Raw genomic sequence first — 16,684 nt, 5'->3', positions numbered from 1 at the left:
TTATGATTAAGTAGGTAAAGACATCTAAAGACAGACAGACAGATGGAAAGGCAGACAAACGCGCGTTCTTTCTTTGAGTTTTCAAATACAGACGAATACTGATGGAGACTTCCAAGTGAAGAAGAAGAAGAAAAAGAAGAAGAAGGAGAGTAACGTGTTAGAGAATGTTACCATTAGTAAGAAATACTTATAGATATATATATATATATATATATATATATCCAACGATCGAGTCTAATTCGTAAAAGAGGTGTGCATGTAGAGGTGTGTATCGATGCTCCCACGATACGCGAGCGTAATCGATACAGGGATCGGTCACAGCTGTTCCGCGGCACAGAAAGAGAGTAACAGAGATAGAGAAAGATAGTGAGAAAGAGAGAGAGAAATAGAGATAGAGATAGAAAGAGAGAGAGAGAGAGAGAGAGTCCTACAAGCGTTTCGATTTCCCCAGGCGCAACGAAGCAAGACATTTCCTTCGATTTCAGTGGCATCCACTGGCCGTAGGCGTCGCAATGTCGTCGTAGGACTGAACCGAGTTTGAGCCGAGTCGACCTTTTCTCTTTCTTTCTATCTATCCGTCTATCTATCTATCTATCTATCTACCTATCTATCTACCTACCTATCTATCTGTCTCTTTACTTGAGCTACTCTATCTGCCTCGCCACGTTTCACTTTTGCCTGTGTACAAGGGCCAAGTTCTGATACCCGCGGTGTACCAGTTGCCTGCAGAAGCACTGCTACTTTCTCTCTCTCTCTCTCTCTCTTACTGTCTTTCTCTTACTATTTCTCTATCTCACTTCTAGTCCTACCTACTACGAGATCGTGTTCGAAATGGAGAAACGGTCTGTCGTTACCCCTTGGGGTACCAACCCATGCTCGCCATCATACTCTTCGACGACGCAGAACGCTTCCGATGGCGTTACCATTCACCCCCTACCCCTTTCCCTTCCCTCCTTACCAACCTAACCAACCCCTGAAGCCACCCACCCTTCTCACTCATACTCCTCTATCTCTACTACCTCACTGTCTTCCATACATACTACTACGTAGTTTCCCTCTTCGCGGCAGATGGTGGTCCACGGCTCTTCCTTTCTCTCTCTCTTTCTCTCTCTTTCTCTCTCTCTCTCTCTCTCTGCTTTCTCGTTTGCTCTCCAAGTCCAAGTACCGAAGAAGAAGTAGTTGAGTGTGTACGAAAATTGTTGAGAAACTTTACTTTCAGTAACGGCATTCCGCTTCTCTCTCTCTCTCTCTCTCTATTGCTCTCTTTCTCTCTCTCTCTTTCTCTCTATCCATGTACTCCACACTTTAGGCACCACCAGGCATGTAACTTTTAGCCAATGTAACGCAGCTACTCCCTTAAAGGTGTATGCCTTATGGCTTCTTTGAAGATACGATCTTAGACGGTCAGCATAGTTAAATTTTCAATCTTTCTTTCCCCCTTTCACCTTTTCTCTCGTTTTCTCTATCTCTTTCCTTCTGTCTTTCTTTCTTTCTTTCTTCCTTTTCGTGCTCCGATTGAAGAGATTTAACAACTTTGTTAGAAATTATTTTCTCCTCCCTCTTTTTCTACCAGTAGATCTTTTTGTATTTTGTTCTTTTTTTTATGCTTTATTATTTTTTGTTTCGTGTCTCTAAACGCGAAGCACTAGGTGAAACCATACGAGACCCTGCTGAATAATTTGCCATACGTTTTTTTTAGTTTACTTTTTTTCTTTCTGCAATATCTCTATTTCTTTTCGCGTACGCGTTTTTCTTTTCTCGTATGTACTTGCGCATATATACACACGTGCACACACACACACACACCCCTATATAAATATACACACACACATAGAATAATTCGTTAATGGAAAAGAAAAATAATGGAACCCAAGGTATCGTTGTTTTCATCTTCTTCTATGGTATTCGTATTCCTTCTGAGCCCTTTCCTCACCATTCTAAACCTTTTCTCTTTCTTCTTTCGCTTTTTATTCTTCTTCTCTTTTTCGTTCTTTCTTTTTGTTTTTTTCTTTTTCTTTTTCTTGCTTCCTTTTTTCTTCCTTATCATTTATTAATTCCACTTTGTGCGATCATCAAGCTTTGAAGGAAGCTCATGAAATCTCATTCTCTTTTCCTCTATCTATACCAGTTTCGTATAAAAAAAGAAAAATAATAAAAGAATGGATTTGAATAGGTGCATTGTTTATTATTAATTATTATTTTATTATTTATCGTATTATTTTTTTTTTAAATTCGAACGAAAAGATGGGTAATATTTGTTAGATAAGGAATGGATGACATTCTTTATTTCATTTCTATCTGTTTTTTTCTCTTTTTTTATTACATCAGAGTTGCATCAGGGTTCGTTTTCTCTATTATTAATTTTATTTATTTATTAATATTTGTAAAAAGATACGAAACAAATCAGAGAACGATTACGTGAAATTCTTTTTGTTTCTCTTTTTTCTTCTTTCTATTATCATTATTATTATTATTATTATTATTATTATTATTATTATTATTATTATTATTATTATTATTATTATTATTTAATGCATCCAGATTTAATTTTTTTAATCAACATTATTTATTTATTAATACCATCGTTCATTCATTTATGTTTGAAAGATAAATGGGAGAGAAAGATTATAACACCGATTAGATGACGTTTCCCATTTTTTGTTTCCCTATAGCCCCTCTCTCTTCCATTTGTTTTTATCCTTCCCCCTTCTTTCTTTCCTTTTTCTTACTTTTACTTTCACTTTTTCTTTTTTTTCTTTCTTTTTTTTTCTTTTTTTTAATACTCGATCAGGACGTTTTTCTATCAACATGATTTAAGGTAAATTTCCTTGTGTAACCACTGGAAGCTGATTTATCGTTCTCACTTCGATCCGTATCCGAGCATATATGAGATCGTGAGTAACTGTACCATAGGGAAGGAATTCTTCCTCAAATATTTATGGAAAAGACGCGCGCGCGTTCGCTGAGCTCGGTCCGATTTCTTCATTCTTTTTTCTTCTTTCCTTTTCCTCATTTCTTTCTCTTCTTCTTCTTCTTATATTCCTATTTCTCTTATTTTTCGTAGATGGATAAAAATCTATAGGCGCGTGACATGAAAGGACGAGGAGGAGAGGGATTGGGGTGGTAAAAGAAAAAGGAAAGCAAAAAAAAACATGTGTGTATATCACACAAGTTAGAAGTGAAACCTTCAAATAAACAAGTTTCGAGGATAATTTATTATATAATATTATTATAATATTATTTATACTTTTAATTTGTAATTATTTATTTAATTATTAATTTAAATATAAAAATGCGCGCCTGTTCTTATGCAACCCTCCAGACACACTTTGAAAATGTTGCTCGCAAGCGCCATCTACTGGGAAGGTATTTTTTGCAGTCGAAACTGTTTATACACGTATGTATAACGGGTTGCCTATCTTTCGGGCAGAGAAAAATTTCGTCCCGACAGTTGACGCTCGCAAGCAACATTTTCAAAGTGTGTCTGGAGCGTTGCATTCATACAGGCGCGCATTTTTATAATAATTACAAAGAAAGTAAATAATAAAACACTTTAGAAAATGTTTACAAATCAAATATTTTTATAAATAGTGATAAAAATTGAACTCTAATATTGTTATTAATTTATGCATAATTTTAGAATAATATTTAGTATTTTATATGAAATTAAGGCCGTTTCTTTCCCCTACTACATCGTCCGTTTCCTTTTCCCACTACATCACCGCATTTCACTTTTTCAAATCACACCCATTCTAAAGAAGTTTTCACTTCAAAAAAAAAAAGAAAAAGGTGTGGAAAGTACAACACAACGATGAAAGTACAAAAAAAAGGTATAAGTAAGAAGAAGAAGAAGAAGAAGATTCGTGAATTTTATGCTATACCAATGTAATTCCAACTTCTTTTTATCCATTCACACTTTTATTCGTATAGGATATTCACATTCCAATTGGTTCCCTCCTCTTTTTCTCCTTCTTTTCATTTTTTTCTTGTTTCTTTCTTTCTTTCTCTCTCTCTCTCTCTCTCTCTCTCTTTCTCTCTCTCTTTCTTCATCTTATTTCTGCACAGAGATTTGAAGGAAATGTAAGAAAAGAAAGAAATAAGGATGGAAAAAAGGGTGTAAGGGGGAAAATCGTTTCGTTTAAAGATTTACTGTGAGTTATCTAATAGTTTACAAAAAAAGAGAAAGAGAGAGAGAGAGATAAAGATGGAAAAGAAGGAAGGAAGGAAAATTCGAAACTTGTATACCGGTGTCTCGTAAGAAGGGAAAGGAACTAAGAAACATCCTGCAGGGATTTATGAGGATGAGAAAAGTGGGGGAGATAAAGATGGAATGAAAGAGAAAGAGAAAGAGAAAAAGGAAAGAAAAAAAGGAAGTAGAGAAAACAGGGAGCCTATATTCTTCAGACTTTCAGAATAGAAAGAAAATGTTTAGGCACGCGACGCGTAAGACGACTACCCGCACGCAGACATTTTACCTATTTTGCTGAGATGGGAAACAACGCGAGAACTTAAGGAAGAGTATATAACCAAGACGTGCCATATATATATATATATATATATTGCCTAGCAGGTTAGCTTTCTCACTCGGCACAAGCTGATTTATTTTACGCCGACAACCGAGTGCCGCCTACAATTTCCAAAAGTCAGCAACACGCCTCCAGAGTAGGCGCGTCTCACAAATATGTATATGTATATACATATATAGGTATTTATGTATATGTGTATGCATTTTTACGTGTATATATAATGGTGTAATAAACGTGAGATAGGTTAGTATTCAGTAGTCATCCATATAATTGTTATGACCCACAGAGAGAGAAATCCAGAAATTGGAGTCCAATTTTTTCGATTCCGTTTTGTTTTTTTATCATTTTTTCTTTTTTATCCCTTTTATTTTCTCTCTCTCTCTCTCTCTCTCTCTCTCTCTCTCTCTCTCTCTCTTTTATGCTTTCTTTTATAAGTATGCGTGTTCGTCGCGTGTGAGGATGATTTTTTGTTGTTTGTTTCGTGGATTTTTTTTATTTCTTTCTTTTTATTATTTTTTAATAAACTTTGTATAACTCTCGTTGAATTGAGAAATGATTAAATTTATTGATTGAATTTCCTGTATATTATAGTTAGAGGTGTTGAGAAATAACGCCGATCAATGTATCTACGAGTTTTATCAGTTTCACTCGTTTCATTGAAATGAACATTATTATATTGGTATATATATGTATATAGATAGATATTATATATTATATTTTATATAATATAGATATATAGATATTATCATTAAGAATTGAAATGTTCTTTCCTACATTGATGTAATCAAGAATGGTTAAACGCTTAACATTGGAAACGGTAGATTATTACGGGACAGTGATTTCAATTTTTCCTTCGGCTTCGTTGAAATTAAAGTAAGATAGATAGATAGATAGATAAAAATGATAATCAGAGAAAGAGATTTAAAAAAATAGTGAGAAAGGTAGAAATAGTCAGATAAAGAGAAAGAGAGAGAGAAAGAGTTAGAGAGAAAGAAAAATCGGTAAAAAAGTAATTCGATGCATTATAATTGGATTAGACTCGCGCATAGATTTATGCTTCACCCATACCTCTTTCTATCTCTATTTCTCTTTCTCTCTCTCTCTCTCTCTCTCTCTCTCTCTCATTAAATTTAATTCGTAACGATACTCTTTCAAAATGCGAAATGAATTTTCGGCTACAATAATTCCAGACAGCATATTGAGAAGCACATTATTTTAAGTAATCCCATTAGTACGTTCCCACATCATGCTGTTTAATTACACTGTTCCGCTCCGCCCTACGGCCGCTCGCGGAAGGACATTTATGAATTCTCGTTTACCAGAAAAAATGAAAGCTCTCATTCTTTTTTTTTTTATTCTTTCTCTCTTTCTCTCTCTTTCTGTGATTGTGAACAAGCGCTTATAGAAAAAGGTTAAAAATACGTACTTCGAATGCGTTTTCAGAATGGTAGGGGTTTTAATAGCGTATAGATGAATATTTCTCTTTCTCTCTCTCTCTCTCTCTCTCTCTCTCTCTCTCTCTCTCTCTCTCCACTCACTTACTCATTCTTTATAGAAACATATATAAACGTACTTTCTTCCTCACTCTCTCTCTCTCTCTCTCTCTCTCTCTCTCTCTCTCTTTCTCTTTGTCTCTTTCTTTCTATAGGAAGAAATATAAACGCACTTACTTACTTTCTTTTTCTCTCTTTCTACTCATTTTTTTTTTTCTTTTTCTGTCTTGTTTTGTCTCTTTATCTCTCTCCTTCTCTATCTATTTCTCGTGCATACGTCTCTCTATTCTTCCATAGAACGCATTTATTTTCTACGAAAATATAAGTGTGTTTATTTTTTCTTCTACCTACTTATTCTTATATTTTCATTCTATTTTATTTTTCATTTCGTTCATTTTTGCTTTGTTTTTTTTTTTTTTTTTTTTAAATATCTTTCCTCTTCTTCCTCCTTCATCCTTTTTTTTTCTTTTCATTTCATTTCATTTCATTTCTTTTCTTTCCTTTCCTTTTCTTTCCTTTCCTTTATCCAAGCAAGTTCATTTTCTTTTATCCCGTTCCTCATTTGATCCAAGCGCGGGAATGAAAAAAAAAAATTTCCAATACAATATTAAAGAACGTTGCACTTAACTATCAAAATACAAAATAACAACACTGTGCGTGAGTATTCCAGGATAAATGTTTAAAGTAAAAAAAATTCTTTACATTTATATAGCTAACTTTGAATAATCGTATATGTTAAATCTAAAATATTTCTTTTCTCGTTTTATCTTTATCTCTATCCTTATCTCTCTCTTTCTTACTTTCACTTTCACTAATACATTATATATTGTTCATTTTATTCTTTTTATTTCAATTTTAAATAAGTATTATATATGTAACCACACAGGTAAAGACAAATAATAATTCTTACGAGTTTCCGTTTTCTTTTGAAATTAGTAACGTCCATAATATCTTCACCTTGTCGTCACGTGCCTAACTTTGAGTTAAAACAAGGAGAAACGAGAATAATACCACCAAACTGGTAAAGGTAGAGAAAGAAAGATTAAAATAAAAAGAAAGAAAAAGAAAAAGAGAAGAAATAAAAGTAGGAAGAGAGTAGGAGGCCTCGTGAGGTATGTCTGAAAAAGGAGGAGGAGAAGGAGATGAGAGGAAAAGAATGAGAAAAAGGTGAATGAGAAAAGAAGGGGAATGAAAGATGCCGTAAAGTCGTCAAAAGTTTTCAGAATCGGACATAACTTTCCACAGTCGGAGAAGACCTTTCTCTTTCTTCCTATCTTTCTCTTTCTCTCTTTCTATTCTTCCATATAACGAGAATACAATCCCTTCCGTTTGTTTTTGCGATGTCTGCCCTTTATCCCTTCCATTCCTACTTACCTTCCCATTTCTTCTACCTCTATCTATCTCTCTTCTTTTCTTTTCTTTTCTTTTTCCTTTTTCCATCTTTTCCTTTTTTCACTCTTTTACTTTGCTCTAATCTCTTATTTATACTGAAAGTAGGATTATATATTTATGCTTTTAAAACGTACGTTATAAGGAGATAGATTTTTATTCTTTTTATTTTTTATGTTTAATACACATTGTGTAATTATTTTATTTGTTTTTACTTTTCCCTCCCTCCCTCTCTCCCTATCTTATTTTTCTTATAATTTTTAAACATTTATGCATAATAAAAAGAAATAGTAAAAATATTGCAGATGATTCCATCTGATTGTTTCTAATTTTCCTAATTTTCCTCTTAACGTCGTAACGTGCTCCAAAACGTTTGTATGTGTGTTTTATCCGTGTTAATGTGAGTGTGTGTATATCTATACGAAAGAAAGAAAGAGAAAGAGAAAGAGGAGAGACCAAGATCATTAGTTAAAAACGTCAAAGACAACGACCGAGAATTTACCCTCTCTCGTCCCTTTCCCTTCATTTCAAGCCCTCGGCCCCGGTCTCTCACATCAGTACAGTTAGTTGCACTTCGCACAATTTGTTTTCGCCAAACGAAATTACAAGGAATCGAGGAGAAGAAAACTAGGGTTTAAGGGGTGGTGAGTGAGGAGGGGGAAGGACGAGGATAACCATTTTCGAGAAAGCTTGATTTTATTTTTCTTTTCTTATCTATATTTCCTTCTTTTCTTTTTTTTTTTTTTTAATTTTCTTTATATATATATATATATATATATATATATATATATATATATATATATATATATCTCACTTTCTCTTATTTCTTTGTTTCTGGATATTACATTGACCCGTTCGTTAGTTCTGGTTGTGAAAGTCCGTTCTCGTAATTAGAGATAAAATCATATAATGTCATTATCTTTTGAATTTTGAATTAACAATAGAGTGATCGAACTCTTGGATAACGTCGTCCCATTCATACTAAATTTTGTCGATTATTTGTATGCAAACTATCTTGTGAAAGAATAAGAATAAGAATAAGAAGAAGTAGAAGTAGAAGTAAAAGTAGGAAAAAAAAGAGCATGAGAGAAAAGAAAAATTCGATGGTACGACTAAGGGTGGTGGGTGTCAACGTGATAGAAAGTCTATCTATTTTCAATGAAATGAGGTCATTTTCTTTTCGATTTTCTCCCACAGAAGTATGGAAAACTACCCCTTTTTCGACATATCAAAGTAGAACTACTCGATTACTACTCTGTTTGATTTTACCGAAAATAGTGATCAATGGATTATCGGGTCTTCTTTTTATATATGTATATATTATATTTATATCTTATCCTTGTAAAAACCATAAAGGTATTTAAATAATAACGATATGCATGCTAATATTTATAGATATTATTTATTATTCATACGATTCAAAGCAACATCATTTATTCAAATATATTTAATGGTTTGTCATTTTATTATTCATAATATTAGTAATAATTGAAATATATATGTATGTGTATATAATGGTTTATTATTCTATTATTAAAGTAAAATAAGAGATAAGAATATTGTTTAAAATCATAAATTCACAATTAGATGGAAATTAAGAAAAAAAATCTACACATCTGTAATAATGGTATTTTATTATTATATTAATATACTTCAATCTATTATAATAATAATAATAATAATAAGAAAAATAAGTAATAATAAGAAATAAGCTGTGTCTATGTGTGTATATATATATATATATATATATATATATATATATATATATATTATAAGATAAAAAATATTAATAAAAGAAAATTGATAGATAGATAAATAGATAAAGACAATTAAAGGGTAAAAAGGTAAGAAAAATGTGAGTATGTGTGTCGTGTTAGGTTAGCGGTGAGAGCGTATGATGAAAACGGTAATGGAGATTTGTATCATCAGGGTTGTGCCGTTGAATATTGGATACGCGGGACGGAACGATGATATTCTCTTCAAACTATGCAGACCAAGTTTAGAAAAGTGATATCGCCTTCGCAGTTGTGTAGATGGAAAGCAGTGTTGGAAAAAGGTGGTACCAAAAGTGGGTGGAAGAAGAAGGAACATGAGGAGGAAGAGAAGGAGAGGAAAAGAAGAGGAAGAGGGAAAGGAGGAGAAGGAGGAGGAAAGGATATTACGTATTTCAGAATACGTATTAAATAAGTTTTGGAAAGGTAGTAGGTAGCGTACGTTGAGAGGGGTGAAGTAGTAGTTCATGACATGGATCCTTCCAAGGATAGCCGTTGAAAGGAAAGGAATATGTTCTTCTGGTTCTTCTTCTTCTTCTTTTTCTTCTGCTTCATCTTTTCCATTTTTTCTTCTTTTTGTCTTTTTTGTTCATTTTTATTTTTCCCCCTTTTTATTTCCTTTTTTTCATTGTACATTCAAAAAGAAGAAGAAAATTTGTCAGTCCTTCGCATCTTATCGACAAGTTAAACAAAGGGAATTGAACTCGAATCGATGTATTCTAATTTTATCAGAAGATAAAAAATAAAAAAAAAAACAGAAAGAGAGAAACATATATAATATTTAATATTTATATATATATATATATATATATATATTTTATATTGACAGATATTAAATTTAAAATATATTCAATTCCAGATAAAATCGATTTCTTTTAAACATACAAATCGACGACTACTTTTACCCGGAGCATTTTTTGTTCTTTTCTTTTTTTCTTTTTCTTTTTATTTTTATTTTTTATTGCATTTTAAAGCTACACCACAATACTCTTTATTCAAAGCCATCTCGATGAAACGCAAAGATGGAGAAGGTTAAACAAAAATTGAAAGAAAGAAACATCAACGATTTGGAAGCCGAATACCTTAACGAATTTTCTTGCCTTTATTTCTTTTTTTTATTTCTTTTTTTTATTTCTTTTCTTTTCTCTGCTTCTTTCTCTCTCTCTCTCTTGCTCTCTCTCTCTCTCTCTTTTTCTCTCTTTCTTTGATTTTTGATTCAAGCAAACATAGGAGCTTTATAGAATGGTTGTTCATTCGATTCGAATCTATTCACAGGAAAAGAAGTTGATCGATAGTTTATTCGCTTTTATATCGGAAAACTTGAATAGAATTTGTTCCATACTGGATGAGCTAATAATTTTTATCATTTTATACATCATTATTTTTATTTTAATTGTAAAAACAAAATTTATTAGAGAAATATTGTTGAATTAATTTAAACAAATAGAGATAATTGAAATTATTTTGAAAATGTTACAAGTTGTGTGCCGATAAGATTTTTTTTCTTTCAAAGATATTAAATGATTTACAATTAATAAAAAAAAATATATATATATATACAATTCTATTTCATGATCTATTAACAAAATTTTTTTTTATTTAAATAAACAAGAGTATACAATTATCTTTAGAGTGGTACTTGTTTCGTATCTCTATGATTTTTTCTTTCGAGGATATCGAAAAGTTAAAAAGATTCAATTTTAAAAATTATTAACAAAATCGATTTTATTATAACAATATTGTTAATTTGTTTAAATAAATAGAAGATAGAATTCTCTTTAAAATGCTAGTTGTTCCATGTCTGTACGACTTTCCATTCTGAATATATCGCCTTCGAAAGATTTCATTCACTAAACGTATAGTACAACTGTTCGTAGTATAGTAGTAGTAAGAGTAGTAGTAAGCGTGCGTAAATTCTTAGAATTTATATAGTACATTGAGCGATAATGAATGAAATTATGTAGGTCAGTAGGTTAACGTAAACGTATTAACTTTACATGGAAATATCTCAGGAACTAAAAATCCTAGAAACTTGATTTATATACCATATTAAAGGGTACATTTTTCTATATTTTTTAAACATATTCTTAATAATTAATTAACCATTTGTTATAAACAATTACTTATAAATAAATACTTGCAAACTGAATTTATTTTATTTCTTCAAAAATAAAATATGTAAATTTCGTTTAGTTTATAATATTCTATAAAGATTATTAAACAGATATAGTTTTTTTTTATTAAATAAACAATTCATGTCTTTTATTCAAAAGCGCACATCTCTGAAATTAAACGTCGTAGAAATTTGAATCAAATACCATTTTAAAGGGCAAAATTTTCTTCATTATTTTAAGACATTGTTAATAATTATATAACAATTTCTTATAAACAATTAATAATAAACAAATTCTTACAAACTAAAAATGATTTCATTTTATCAACAAGACATTCAAAATATAAAATAACGAGAAAGATCGTTAAATTAATAATTTTTAGTATCCATTATTTATATCCAAGTCTTTCCATTAGTAAGTTCCATCTTTAGAACTAAAAGTCGTAGAGATTAGAAACAAATACGCAAAGTAACTGGCGAGGTACTCTTCGTTTACCTTAGAATACGAGTTTCTCGAACAAACTTTTTCCATATAAATATATCAAAAAATAACAAAAAGATATTCAAGATGATCAAAGTTATCATACCCTACCTTATATATATTCAAACAATAACTCTTGTCATTCCCAACATTGTTACAGTTGTATCCATGAGAGTGGCAAAATGGTAAATACACCGAAGGCCTTGCTATTGGTGGTACTGGCTGTTCTGGCCTATCCAAACGATATTTTTGGTAAGTTCGAGACACAATTGTTTTTATTATTTATCATCATCATCATCATCATAATCATCATTTTCATAAAATTACATAACATCTTGAAGTTCATTAATCAAAATAAATTTATAAATTCAAGCTTAAACAGACAGACAGACGAAGAGTAATAAACATCAAAACAAACACACGAAAGAAAAAGAATTTAAAAAAGTAGATAGAGATAGAAAAAGAGAAAGAAAAAGAGAGAAAAGGAAAATAATGAAAAGGGAAGGGAAATATAATAAAGCAGGTAGAGAAAAATAAACGTCATAAGAAGACGAGAAGTGTTGAGGAAAACTCGCTAATCTACGTATTTGTGTTCGCTACAGTTAGAAAACACTTTTCTCTCTCTCTCTCTCTCTCTCTTTCTTTCTTTCTTTATTTTTCGATTGCCATTATTTGTACTTTTTTCTTTTTCTTCTCTCATTTATAAGCTTTCATCTTGTGTATGACGTAAATCGAGCTTAGCCCAGAGTCAATTACGCTAATTTGTTTTACTCTTTTTAAGTTTATCTTATTTTTTGGAGTAACAGTCTCGAAGATCTCACGGCTATTGTCGCTTTCACTCATAATACTTTTCAATCCTATTACTCTTGCTATATGAGGTAAATAGGTCAAGCTTGCCTTGCCTCGTCTTCTCCGAGGAAGTATCACGTCCTATGTCAAACTCTCTTTTCCTTCTCTCTCTCTCTCTCTCTCTCTTTCCCTTTTTATAACTATGTCTATCTCTCTTTCTCTGTCTTTCATTTTCGTGAATTTCTTATTACGCGTCACTGTTTTCCCTGCCCTTTTTAGAGCCCTTTAATTAAGAAAGCTCGCTTTTGATTCTTGTTTACAAGCTTTTAATTCGATTTTTTCAAGTGTCGCACATCCAAGAGAGGAAATATTTTTCGAAAAAATCTCGAAGAGAAAATAAATACATACTATTAAATAATTTTATCAAATTAATTACATTATTTTTCATTTCTTTTTTTTTAATAAAATTTTTATTTACATAGTATAAAGAAATGAGAGAGAGAGAGAAAGAAAGATAAAAAATGAGATAGAAGTAGTAAAAAAATAGAAAATAATCGGAATTTTCTCGTAAACGTCCCTTTTAAATTGTTGATATATACATGCATGCACTCATATATATACATATAAATGCTATATTGAAAAGGAAAGAACGTTATAGTCAGACCATCGAATTCACTTGACAGTCAAGTGAATAAATCTTGCATGGTATATGTATGTACGTTTCATAATTCATTCGTACACTCGGCACATAACATACACATACACATAAACACGTACATATACTTATTCCAAACCAAGATAAATGCAATATCAATTTACATAAAGGTTGAATTAAATATGTTAAAATAATATTTGAAAAAATAAATCAATCACATTCATATCAGAGAAAATTTCGAAAACCACTTGCAGAACTTTTAAATTCATCGTTTATATTATTTATATTTACGTGTAAATATAAGAGTTCTGTAAACGATCGGGTTCCTTCACCGGTGTTTTTTTTTTTTTTTTGAAACGTAAATCGCATTTATTTTAAATTTCTTTTTTTATTTTTTTTCTTTTTCCTTTTTTTCCCCCTTTTACATTTCCATTTAGGTGGCGCTTATCAACCGGAATTTTCTGGTCCTATTAAAAATTTAACGATACCACTTGGAAGGGACGCGACCTTCACGTGCCTGGTCAAACATTTAGGAGGATACAGGGTAAGTTTCTTTCATGAAATTGATCTAACAAGAAGATTCTTATATGTATGTAGAAAAATTTATTTCGATGTAAGTAAATTGTGCACTAAAGAAAAAAAAAAAGAAAACTCAACTCGTATTATTTTATAAATAAATATTTAGTTTCATTTCTTTTTTGTTTTATTTTGATTGTTGTATTGTTTTTCTTTTGATTTACTTACAAAATAGTTATATAGATGTAGTATCAAAATTGTCGACAAAGTCGTTTTGGTCCTTCCATTCTCTGTCATTATGAGCCATATTGTTCGTCTCTCCAGTTTGAAACACAACGAGTAAGAGGACACTGTACAACAAGTATCTTCTCAAAGTTCAGGTTCTAGTTATTAAACAGAAAGTCTCCTTATACTCTAATATATATACACGTTACCTAAATATACGTAACAAATTCATTTTTTTTAATTAAATATTTATTGAATTAAAATCTACAGAAAAAAATTATTATACATTTAAAAATTATTTTCCTATCATTATATTTATATATTTATTGCATATAATAAGTTGGGCTACAAATTTCTAAATAAGGACCAAGATTATTAGGCTTTTTGTTTAAAAGAATTGGATAAAATGAAAAAATGAAATTATTACAAATTATTTGAAAATAATATACTTTATTTAATTTTATCTAAAAATGCTTTTCACTTTGTATATATATATATAGAATATTTAAAATTAATAATTATTATATTTTATAGATATAATAAATCTTTCTATAAAATGTATTTCTTTATACTATATGGATATTATAATATATGGAAGAAAAAATAAAGAGAGAGACAGAGTAAGAACTTTAAAGAGGTTCATTAGTTTAAATGAACAAACCAGAAGGAGGTATCTCGTATGTGCGTGTATTTCAATGTAATTTGTTCATAATTGTATGCGGAAAAACGAGAAGGATCTTTACTCGTTTTTCCTTGATCCTCTTTTGTGCTCCGGTTATTGACGCTCTTACATGAGTGAAAGGATCTTTAACTCAAAAAGATTATCCTGGACCTGGTAGACAAATCTCTTAGCTCTCCTACTACTTAGGTTTTATCCAAAAAGCGTTTGCCCTTAGAGCAAACTTTCTTCTTATTCTTATTCTTATTCTTCCTTCTTTTCTTTTTTTCCTTCTTTCTTATTTTATTTATTTAAGTACTTATTTATTTCTTTCCTACGGTGCAACAGGATATTTAATCAAATATACATATATATATATATATATTTGAGTTAAAGGATCATTCGTAATTTAATATCGCTGTTGATTAAGAACAATTAATATTTACTTGTAATATAAACGAATTAAAAAACATATTTCAATGTTATCAAACTTTTCAAGTAACCTCGCATTTTCAAACCCTCCCACCCACAGATCTATTCTCAATTTGTTTTTTTTTTTTCAATTTTATTTATATGTTGTTCGAAGCGAATTTTGATAACCTTTTTAAAATGATGTATCGCAAGTTGGAAGGTGCCATTTAAAATTTCAATGATATAGGGTTACCTGGGAGAGAGAGTTTGGGCAGGATGAAGCATAAAATTTTATAAATATTGGTTTTAAACTTCCCAACCTGTTCCTCCTCTCTCCTCCCCTCTTCTCACCCTTCCCTATACTACTTTCCTCCCCCATCGTACTATCCAAATGAACGCGTATTTTTTCTCCTGGTTCTTTTTTTTTCTTTTTTCTTTTTTCTTTTTGCTTTTTACTTTCACAATCGACGTTACTTAAAAAATCGAAAAGTTACTTTATTATGATTTTTTTCTTCTCTCTCGCAGTAAAAAGTTTCCAAAAACGTACGCACTATATAATTAACATCCATATCGTTGAAAAATATCTCAAACACGGTTGATCCAAAAATGTATAGTATTGTACATAATTAAAAATAATAACTCTAACAGGTATATTTTATTCAAGCATAATAAATCACGACAAGTTTCCTATTTGATCGTGGATAATAATTCCAAAAAATAAAAATCTTTACGTTATGAACACACGCGTATTTATGTTCCAAACAGATAGAAGATAAAATATAATCTATTCGTTGGAAGAAACAAAAATCGAGAGGAAATTTGGAAAAAAAGGAAATAATACAAATAAAGTAAAATAAAAATATAAATAAAAAAAACAAGTAGGAAAAAGAAGTAGAGAAATTTCGAAACAAACAAAAAAATATAAAATGGGGATAGAAAAAAGGAATAAAAAAACAAACAAACAAACAAAAAAAGAAAAAGAGAGTATAAAAATTTTCAATCGAGCGATCGGTAAGGATAAAACGAAAGGACGAGATGCTAAAGCTTAAGCGAGGAATGAAAAGGATTTTTCGAAATACACCAAACGATTTTCTCCTATATTTGTGTATGTGTACATACACTGTATATACATACATCAGTATATACTATCTACTACGTAGTTATTTTTCTCTTTCTCTCTTTATTTCTCTGTCATGTATCATGTAGGTATGACTGGAAATAAGAGTGAATGAGTGAGAAAGAGAGAGAGAGAGATGAGAGAAATAGATGATAAAAGCGTAGGTTATCATTACACGGTACTCCAACTTTAATTTCGCGTTCTGCTGATTTTTGGGCAGGTAGGCTGGGTGAAGGCCGACACGAAAGCGATACAGGCTATTCACGAGCAGGTAATAACACACAACAAAAGGATATCGGTATCTCATAGCGATCATACCACGTGGAATCTTAATATTAAGGGTGTCCAAGTGGAAGACGAGGGATTATATATGTGTCAGATTAACACGGATCCCATGAAGAGCCAGGTAAGAGATATTAGTATATTATCTTATTATCAGATGTTATCATATTTCATCATCATTATTATTTATTGTGTCATTTGTTTGTTCTCTATTTTTTCTATTTTTTTTCTTCTATATTTTTCAAAATATATGTTTT

At 30.8% G+C, this 16,684-nt stretch overlaps 1 long non-coding RNA gene across 1 annotated transcript in view; it reads left to right on the top strand.

Moving 5' to 3' along the window:
- Nucleotides 1-16,512, top strand: part of LOC149032681 (uncharacterized) — a 21,911-nt gene extending 5,399 nt beyond the window's left edge. The window contains exons 2-5 of the long non-coding RNA XR_016176479.1: nucleotides 9,338-9,464; nucleotides 11,935-12,026; nucleotides 13,656-13,762; nucleotides 16,370-16,512. This is a non-coding gene — a long non-coding RNA (uncharacterized LOC149032681). The remainder of the gene's footprint in view (nucleotides 1-9,337; nucleotides 9,465-11,934; nucleotides 12,027-13,655; nucleotides 13,763-16,369) is intronic.
- The last annotated feature ends 172 nt before the right edge of the window (nucleotides 16,513-16,684 follow it).

This window comes from Polistes dominula, unplaced genomic scaffold (genome assembly GCF_049000335.1).
Source record: "Polistes dominula isolate Pdom_NZ unplaced genomic scaffold, Pdom_raw_medaka contig_73, whole genome shotgun sequence".
NCBI lineage: Eukaryota > Metazoa > Arthropoda > Insecta > Hymenoptera > Vespidae > Polistes > Polistes dominula.
Note: the sequence above shows the minus strand (reverse complement) of the source record. Positions and strands in the feature narration are given on the sequence as shown.